Here is an 8755-nt window from a genome sequence, read left to right as displayed (position 1 = left end):
ACTCTGACCTTGCCTCCGCGTGCTTCTCTGGTGTTATTCTTCAACATTGGGTAGCAAGGACTCGTTGCCCTTGGGTGGAAAAGGAAACTTTTTCCTTTAAATGGCAGCTCTCATGTAAGATGGCCGTTCAGATGCTAAGCAAGGACTGTATACAAAGTTAAATCACAGAAATATTCAACAAGATACAGTGTATGGGGGCTGGAAATGTAGCTCAGTGGTAGAGCACTTGACTAGTGCAGGCAAGGGCCTGTGTTTGATCCTGAATACTGGGTACCGGTGGGGGTGGAAGGAGGTTGTAAAGGATACAAGTGATACCGATGGTTATCCTGATGAGTCCTTGCTTCCAGATTTCTGAAGTATAACACCAGAGAAGCACGCAGAGACAAATGTAGAGTGGAAAGTAAAAGGCTTTATTAAAGGATAGCAGAGAAGACTTGCCCCTGGAGGAAGAAGGGGATCTGAAAAAGCAGAATCCCTGGGATGGAGAGGTCTTATTTTGTATCTAAGGTCTTCTTTTGTCCTCCTACATACCTCCTACATACCACCCAACTGGTAGCTTGCCTCAGGTCTGGCTTGGGAGCTAAGATTGTAAACACTAAACGAAAGTCTTCTCCACCGACACCCGCAACTTCCGGGAGCTCGCCTGAGAACCTCAGCACGCCTGCGCAGTCCTGCCCCACAACGTCACCATCTCGTCCCGCCCCCTCCTGGAACGCGGAGCCGCTGAGCGGGCCGGCGGCCATTTTGTGAAGCGGCGTAGGAGGTGGTGGCTGCGGTGGGCTCCGGGAAGCCGTTCGGGCTGGGGCTGTCGGCCGCGGGGCGGAGGCACTCGCGCGGGGGGTAACTCGGGTCTGGGTTCTGGTGCCGCGCAAGTTCTCCCCGGTAAGACTCCCACAGCCCCGAAACGGGCGGGGCTGTGCGGGGCTCGAGCCGCCCCTTGATGGCCCGGGGCGGGGCCTTCGGAGGCCTCTGAGCCCGCCGCAGCGAGCGCCCCACACAAAGGGTTGGGGCTGGCCTGCGGGGTTCCTGGGGCTCACTTTAAGTCTCTGCGGCCTGCGCGGACGCGAGGATGGCGCGAGAAAGGATGAGCCTGCGTATCGAAGTGGGGACGAAGCTATAGCGAGAACCCTTCGGTGGTCTGAGAGGAGGCAGCCAGAGCTGGGTACCTCGGAGGCCTGTGAACTAACGGGGACTGCAGTGAAAATACACCTACATCCCGCATGGGGAAGACTCCCTTTGCCTCCAAATAGAGCAGAGGTTATAACAACACCGCTGCCCAAGTGGAGAGGTGATCGTAGTGAGGACATTATTTGTAACTGAAGTGTAAAGAAGGCCTTTGTGGCCTTCCAACAAAAGGGGACTACAGTCGGGACACACCAGGGAGGAGGAAGCTCACTCCTGTGAGTCCAGGAAGTTAAGTCTCAGCACTCGCCGCCTTCCTGGCTTGAAGGTGGGCTTATAATGAAGTGCTTTCAAGGCCCAGAGCTAAGGAGGGGCTTACTCTAGCGTGTGTAGAAAGCTAGTGTTGTAAGCAGCACCTTTACTGCTCCTTGGGAGGGGAATCTCTGGCACTATGAAGGAAAAGGTCCTGTTAAGATGTGGAGGGTGGATGCTTTCGATGGACAGTTAATTGAGTTACTCTGAAGCTTGGCGGCGCTACTTTGCAGCCACGTGAAATGGGTGGGAGGGCCTTTGAAGATCTACAGGTTAGTGTCGGGGTTGGACTTAGAGCAGCGGGTTTGCATAGACTTTGTCTCCCGTGTGTGCTTTATGGTGAAAAATATGAGGAATTATAGTGTGGGCTACTTAGGATTATTCAATGCTAAACATTAATTCAACTAGGTAGTGTATATTGAGAATTGCAGGCTGTGGTTGGAGTGGTTTCTGGCCTTAAAACTCGGCTTGGCGCCTGTGTCCCCAGAGAAGACCGAATGTAAATGGGGGAACCTGGCAGGAGCCATTTTGTATCATTCAAGATTAGGATGATGCCAATCAAAATAACCTTCGGGAGTGGGTGGGGGGGATGTGGCAACTGAAGGCTTGTGGAAGGGAGAGGTTTGTGAATGGAGTGTTTATCTTAGAGCTTCTTGCCCGCATGGTTTCAAATGGTGTAATTTTTGGAAAATTCAGTCTTAGCAACAAGAATTGCCTGGGACCTTGTTAAGTAGTGTTGTTAATGTATTTCAGAGCATTTGTCGTTTGGAAAAAAATCCTGCAAGTCTAGACATGTAGGTTGTACTTGGTTTTGAAATTGGTAGTTTTGATGGAATGGAGATTTTTGGATTTGGTGGAAAGTTTTGTGTTTGTGCATTTTTGTAAGAATAAAAAGTTTGGAAAAACTGTTACAGGTGATTCACATAAATCTATGGTGATTGTTTTTTGAAGGAAATGAAATGTTTGGTATGCTTATATAACAGTTCACGATCTGCTTAGTATGAATGATTTGGCAGTTTACCAAAACAGGGAATACATTTTTATGTCACTTTCTTATGTTGGATTAAATGTTGGTTACATTGTTTATGATTGTAATGTATAATTTCAATTTTTCTTATATTCAAATCCAGTAGGTGAAAAATACAAAGCTTTAGAAACCATTGTGGTAGTTACTTATAATGTGCTCTTACAGTACACTTTAGACTTTTTTCACTTTGATATGTCAAATATTTTGGTCGACAGCATAATGAGAATTTGGGGGTTGTTGGTACAATTTAGATCAATGTGTACCGGTTGCTGGAGTCCAGTGACAATATTGGTATTGCTTTTATTCCATTTTGTAGAGGGTCACTTCATTATTCAGTTTGGTTGTTTTCTTTTGTAGGTGTAGGAAGAACTAAGTATCAGTAATTGGCTGCACAAACGATGCTTTTAGCTATCTCCCTAAAACATGGAGAATGTTGTCAAGTTTTATGTCTGATGCCTGGCTCACAAGTGCTTAATAAATATTCACGGATATTTGTTAAATATTTAGGTCAACTGAACAGAATAATAATTTTAACTGTGTAGTTTTGTCAGACCACCCTCTATGTACCCTTTGGTTTGCAGAGTTTTGGTTTAAAGCCAGCTTTTCAGTCCTAAACCACAGTGAGGGTGAATGTGGTAGGTTAGGTTAGGAATATTTTTACTTTGAAGTGTAAAAGAAGTAAGAAAATGAACATTTTTGGACTTTTGGGGGGGATCAAAAATAACAATATTAAAGTCTTGCTGCCTTTGAGTACTGAATGGGAAGTTAATGGGAAAATTGATCAATGTATTATAAAGTGAATACATCTTCATCAGTGTCAGAAGAATTTTTTCATTACGAATGATTCCATAATCTTAAATGTACTCCATTTGGTGATGGGGATAAAATCAAGTGGATGAAGCTGTGGTAGTTTCATAATGCTTTCCATAATGTGATTATGATTATACTCTTTATAGTGTGCCTATTGTAATCGATTTTCTGCTGCTCATCTCTGATGTGAAATGAGGTGTTGCTGTGTTTTTTTGTTATTAGTGTTGTTTCTTTTAGATCTGAATGAAGTACCTAGATTAACTGAACAAAGTAAATATTCACTTCTGAGTGTTTATTACAAGATGAAGAGTGTAGATGGTCAAGTTCTAGTTTGTGTCTAGACTTGATAAAGAGGTTTATCATTTTATCCTGAAACTCCAAGTGATTAGAATAACTAGTAAATCAGAAAATCTTGTCATAATATGCTAAATTTTTATAGCAGATATTTGTAATTTATGTATAAATCAGGTAATTGTCGTGCTGCGTTAATGTCTGTGTTGTATAAAATGGAAAGTATACTAGAGCAAACTTGCTTGTTTTAGATCTTCTGAAATGTATTAGTGGATTATTGGTAAACCAGGCCCGTTTTCTTTTTGCCTATGCTTCTAGTCTTTGTATAAGTAAAATACATATTTTTAGGGGGGGTGTTGCATAGAATTGTTTCTCTTGTCCTTTTAAAGTCACGAGAGCTTAAAGTGAGTGGGATGAATTTTTCAATTTAGAATCCTGCATTAGATTGCTAACTGACATTAGCTTATAGGAATGAGCAGGTTCCTGAAAAACAGTGATACCACGTTAAATTATTGTGATCTTTACAAAGTATGGTTTTGAAACAAAAATACTTCAGTTCTCAGAACCTTCTTTCCTTTCACCTTGACTTCCTGCATACTTTGGCTTGGGATGGAATGGGGGTTTCTCTTTGCTGAAATAGAAGAGAATCACAAATTTATATGTGGATTGATTTTTGTATTTTTAAATTGAACACAACTTAAATGAGGCATTTGTCAAATTCAGCTGGGTTTTCAACCTTTCTTTGTGGAATGAGAATTTTTTTTCCTAATAAAATAATTTCGAACAGTCTTTAGAAATTTTTGTGTAGATCTTATAAGTTCCTTTGGGCTTGAGTAGATGATCTGGATTTGTCCTCCAGATGCCTTCTTGGTTCTAGAAGGAAAGAGGCTGAGGAATCTGCTTCCATTGTATTGAGACTTTTTGAATTAGAATCTCCAGTAGGGATCAAATGTTTTTCACAAGTAACTTAACTAGAAAATTACCCTGCTTCTATAGCTGCTAGGGTGGACGCCTTTTAGAAACAAATATTGCAGTAATTTCATGCCCTTCTTTATAACTTTATTTGAAGCTGCTTTTTTCCGTCGTATTTCTCTTTGTGAACCTTAAATAAATTGTTAGATATGGCTTTCAGATGAAGAGCCTTAAAACCCTTTAGACTTAATTAGAATAGATTTGTACAATGTCAAAGATTAATACAATGCTCTGGGCTTTTGAAAGTGTTTATAACATTTGCATAATTTTTGGCAAAACTGTTCTACAATTTGAGTAGTTGACTCAAAGACATTTAACTTGTCCTTTAGACAAGTTTGGAATAACACTTGGGATTTTTAAAGTTGGTTTTACTTTCTGGTGATGAATATTAAGCTCACTAGTGATAGCTTAACCTTGAAAGATATTAAAAAATGAAAGTCATTCTACTGTCATAACTAATTAGAACAAATTTTAAAAATGAGCATCATTTATCAATCTATTGATGATCTTAATACTGAACAGCAGCAATCTTTTTCTTCTCCTCTTCTGAATTAAAAAAAAAAAAAGACCTTTTGAACCAGATGCATTGTCACAGTCTATAATAATCCCAGTCTCTTGGGAGGTTGAGGCCAGCCTTACAGTTTAGGGAGATCCTGTTTCAAAAACTAGAAAGGTCTCAGGATATAGCTCAGTTGGTAGAGCACCCCTGGGTTGATTCCCCAGTACTCCCCCCACCCACACTGTGACCTTTTGAATGTAATTGTCATTTGGTCATGTATGTTGCTTGTGAACATAACTTTGTACCATTTTGGAATAAATTCTAGTGAAAGATGAGTGATCTGTTTCTTAGTATGTCAGACATTGTTAGGGAATTTTTAAAACAAGATTTTTGGAACTGTTGTGTTATGAGAAAAAAGTATTTTTCCTGAATATGTTGAGCCCCAGTGGAACTGGTCATCGTAGCCAAAACTTTCATTATGTTTTGTGATCTTTGATATTTTGATGCAAAGGAAATTATATTGAAAGAGTAGTTGCAATAATTTCCATGAATACCCTTGAGTTGACAACTTATTTTGCCAAGGAATTATTATTGTGTGAACTTGGTGCTTTTTCATCCAAAGTTTGTGGGAATATAGGGAAATAGGTAGAGGTTGGACTTGTTCTGCCACCAAGTGATAAAATCATTACCAGTTGTGAAGCTGAGCTTTGTTTCTGTTGATTCATTCTTGGGCTAATTCATGACATGTTTGTGAGACATATAAATATATAGATATTTTGAGAGACTTCTATGCTTGAAAAGCAGTACAATTAAAAGTGTATGTGGGAATTTGGTATCTGCTTTCCCCCCCCTTTCCCCATGTGCATTCCAATGAAGTTCTCCGGTGGTTTCAGACTGGCTGCCTTAATATACAGTTCAGTGTGGCCTGTGCGTGTTGTTTTGTGTTTCCTGCATTGATTTTTGCCTCCGTTTATTCTCTATTGCAGTCTAAAAGTTGGTTTTAATTGGTTGCCCACAGGATTGACTTGGCCTCTACTTCTTGTTAAGAAAATACATCTCTTGTTTAATCAGGTAAGAGACTTTGAATACAGGGTTTGTTTTAATACAAAAATAAAATGAGATACTTTGTTAACAAAACATAAAAATATGTGTAGTGGTGAAATTGTTGTATGTGTGTGTTTACAAATTTATTTGAGGGTTGGGGTTGGGGTAAATGGGTACCTTGAGTAGTTTTGCTTCCTTTGAGGGCCAGTTTTACCTGGATGCATTTCTCCTGCTACATTCTTTGTTGTTAGGTAGTAAGTAACTTTACCCCCTTAGTAGCTTTCTAGATGACCTACAAATACAGGTGCTTGTTATTGGTATGGGTATGTGTATGTGTATGTATATATATATATATATATATATATATATATATATATATATATATGTATGTATATATATAGTCCCTGGAGGTATAGGTATAGACAGTGAGTTATGTTTTAGAGTACAAATTTTAGGTTTTAGATGGAAACTTAGCAAATTTAATATAACTTTTTTGTTAACTAAGCTAGACTCAAGATAGGTTGAAATGACTTATCAAACAGATGCTTATTAATAGCAGAACAACAGATGATAACTCATATTTTTCAGAACCTAAAAATTGTTTTCCTCTTCAGGTGTCTTTATGAATAAATCTTGTGCTCTTCGATTTAATCCTCAGCCCCTTTCCTGCTTGTAATCTGAGGCAGATGAGCATGTTTTCATTGTAACCTTGTGTAGCCTTTCAGTAAATCTCTTCTCAGCAGAAAATGGTTTAAAGACTTAATGAGTGTGTCATTTTGCGTTGTGTTTAATTTTTGTGTACTTGAGGCCATATCAAGTTCCCATTTTATTGTCTGAAAGTTTGTTGGCATAATTTTTTTTAGTGTTAATTTTTCTTCTTGACTCTTGTAAATAAATGAAAAACTTTGCCCATCTTCCCCAAATTTGTAGTGCTTTATGATGATCTCATGAAGAGCATTTTCTGTTTGCCAGTCCATCTTTCTGGATTAAATTTTAAAATAACTTTTATTTTGGACTGGGATGTAGCTTAGTGGTAGGTAGAGCACTTGCCTAGAATGTGCATGCAAGGCCTTGGGTTTAATCTCTAGTACTGCCAAAAACAAACAACAACAAAAACAACACTTTTATTTTTGTATATAAGTGTGTTAGAAAACCATCAAAGTAAAGTAATATATTTCTCTTTTTATCCTCCTTTTAGAGATGGAGATCTTGGCCATTTGCCCAGGCTGGTTTTCGTGCCTCAGCCTCCTGAGTAGCTGGGGTTATGAGTGTATACCACTGCATTCAGTTTATTTCTCCTTGTATGCAGCAGTCAGAATATTGAGATATAGTTATAGATTTGATTACATTATATTAGTATTCATGTAATACTTGACATGGAAGAACTCCTTTCTAGAATGTTTCTTAAACCTTATAACAGGAGACCTTTTAATGCCCTTGTTTGAGAAGTAATAAAACCACGAATAATTAATAACTTCCTTGAGGCTTTGGAGCCAGTTTAATAGGCTCATATTGAAAAGTTGATTTGTTCACATTAATTTCAAATCAATATTTTTTCAGCCTTATAAATATGGTTTGTGTCAGTTTACAAAAGCCTGCCTTTGCATTTGCTCTTAGAAGCCATTAGAACTGAAATAGACATTATTTAAGGAGATCATGAGTAACTAGAGATCCCACAGGAGTTATATTGGGTAAGAAACTGAACAGTTACTGAGTAAACTTCACACCCTAGACAAAACCGAAAAAAATTATTCCTTTTCATTGTCAGCCCTCCCCTGTCGGGGGAAAACAAGACCTTGTTTTTCCCCCTTTAATGGTAGATTTGGGAATGAATCATTGGACCTGAGTTTTAATTAAAGCATCAATGTGAATGGTGCTGCACCCAAGTTCTACATTTTAAGGTGATGAATTAAACCAGGTAATGTGCACACACGTGGAATCCCAACTACTCAGAAGCTTGAGGCAGGAGAATCTCAAGCTTGAGGCCACCCTAGTATTTATTTTTTATTCTTAATATGTATTAGCCATGTTTATAATAAGTAATTCCATACATAGATTAACTTTATAAATAAAGTTATAAGGCAGATTGTGCTGGGCACAGTTGTACTCTTCTGTTATCTCAGCAGTTTGGGAGGCTGTGGTGGGAGGATCACAAGTTCAAGGCTAGCTTCAGTACTTTAGTGAGCCCCTAAGCAACTTAGTGAGACCCTGTCTTAAAATAAAAAAGAGAACTGGAGATGTGGCTCATTTGGTAAAGTGCCTCTGGGTACAATCCCTAGTATAAAAACAGAAACCCCCCCCCCAAAAAAAAAATGTTATTTTTAGGTTCAAAACTGCCAACCTAGATATACCACCAGCAATTGCTAGTAAATCAGGACCACCACCTAGATCAGGAATGAGTGGCAATGTAAACTTGCATATAACAAGTTTTTATTTTTTTGGTTTCCGTGTGTGTGTGTGTGTGTGTGTGTGTGTGTGTGTGAGAGAGAGATTGAAAAGTGTTAGGAGCTGAGTGTGTGGGCACATGCCTATGATACCAACTATTCAGGATGCTGAAACATAAGGATTGGAAGTTTGAGGCCATCTTGGGCAATTTAGCAAGACCCTGACTCACAATAAAAAATTTAAAAACAAAAGGAGGGCTGGAAAATAGCTCAGTGGTAGAGCATTTGGAGGCC

The 8755-nt window shown here is 39.1% G+C and overlaps 1 protein-coding gene across 7 annotated transcripts in view; it reads left to right on the top strand.

Moving 5' to 3' along the window:
* The first annotated feature begins 769 nt into the window (after positions 1–769).
* Positions 770–8755, top strand: part of LOC114100560 (RNA-binding protein 12) — a 34428-nt gene continuing 26442 nt past the window's right edge. For 2 of the 7 annotated variants that reach the window (XM_027945335.3, XM_071608883.1), the window contains exons 1-2: positions 770–882; positions 6052–6104. The gene's annotated coding sequence lies outside the window, so the exon portion shown is untranslated. Of the gene's footprint in view, positions 883–1294; positions 1451–6019; positions 6105–8755 lie in introns of those variants that run through there. The other 5 variants (XM_027945333.3, XM_071608882.1, XM_071608885.1 and 2 more) reach the window with 4 other exon arrangements.

Source organism: Marmota flaviventris, chromosome 2 (assembly GCF_047511675.1).
Source record: "Marmota flaviventris isolate mMarFla1 chromosome 2, mMarFla1.hap1, whole genome shotgun sequence".
In the NCBI taxonomy this organism is placed as follows: domain Eukaryota; kingdom Metazoa; phylum Chordata; class Mammalia; order Rodentia; family Sciuridae; genus Marmota; species Marmota flaviventris.
This window is presented reverse-complemented; position numbering and strand designations above follow the sequence as displayed.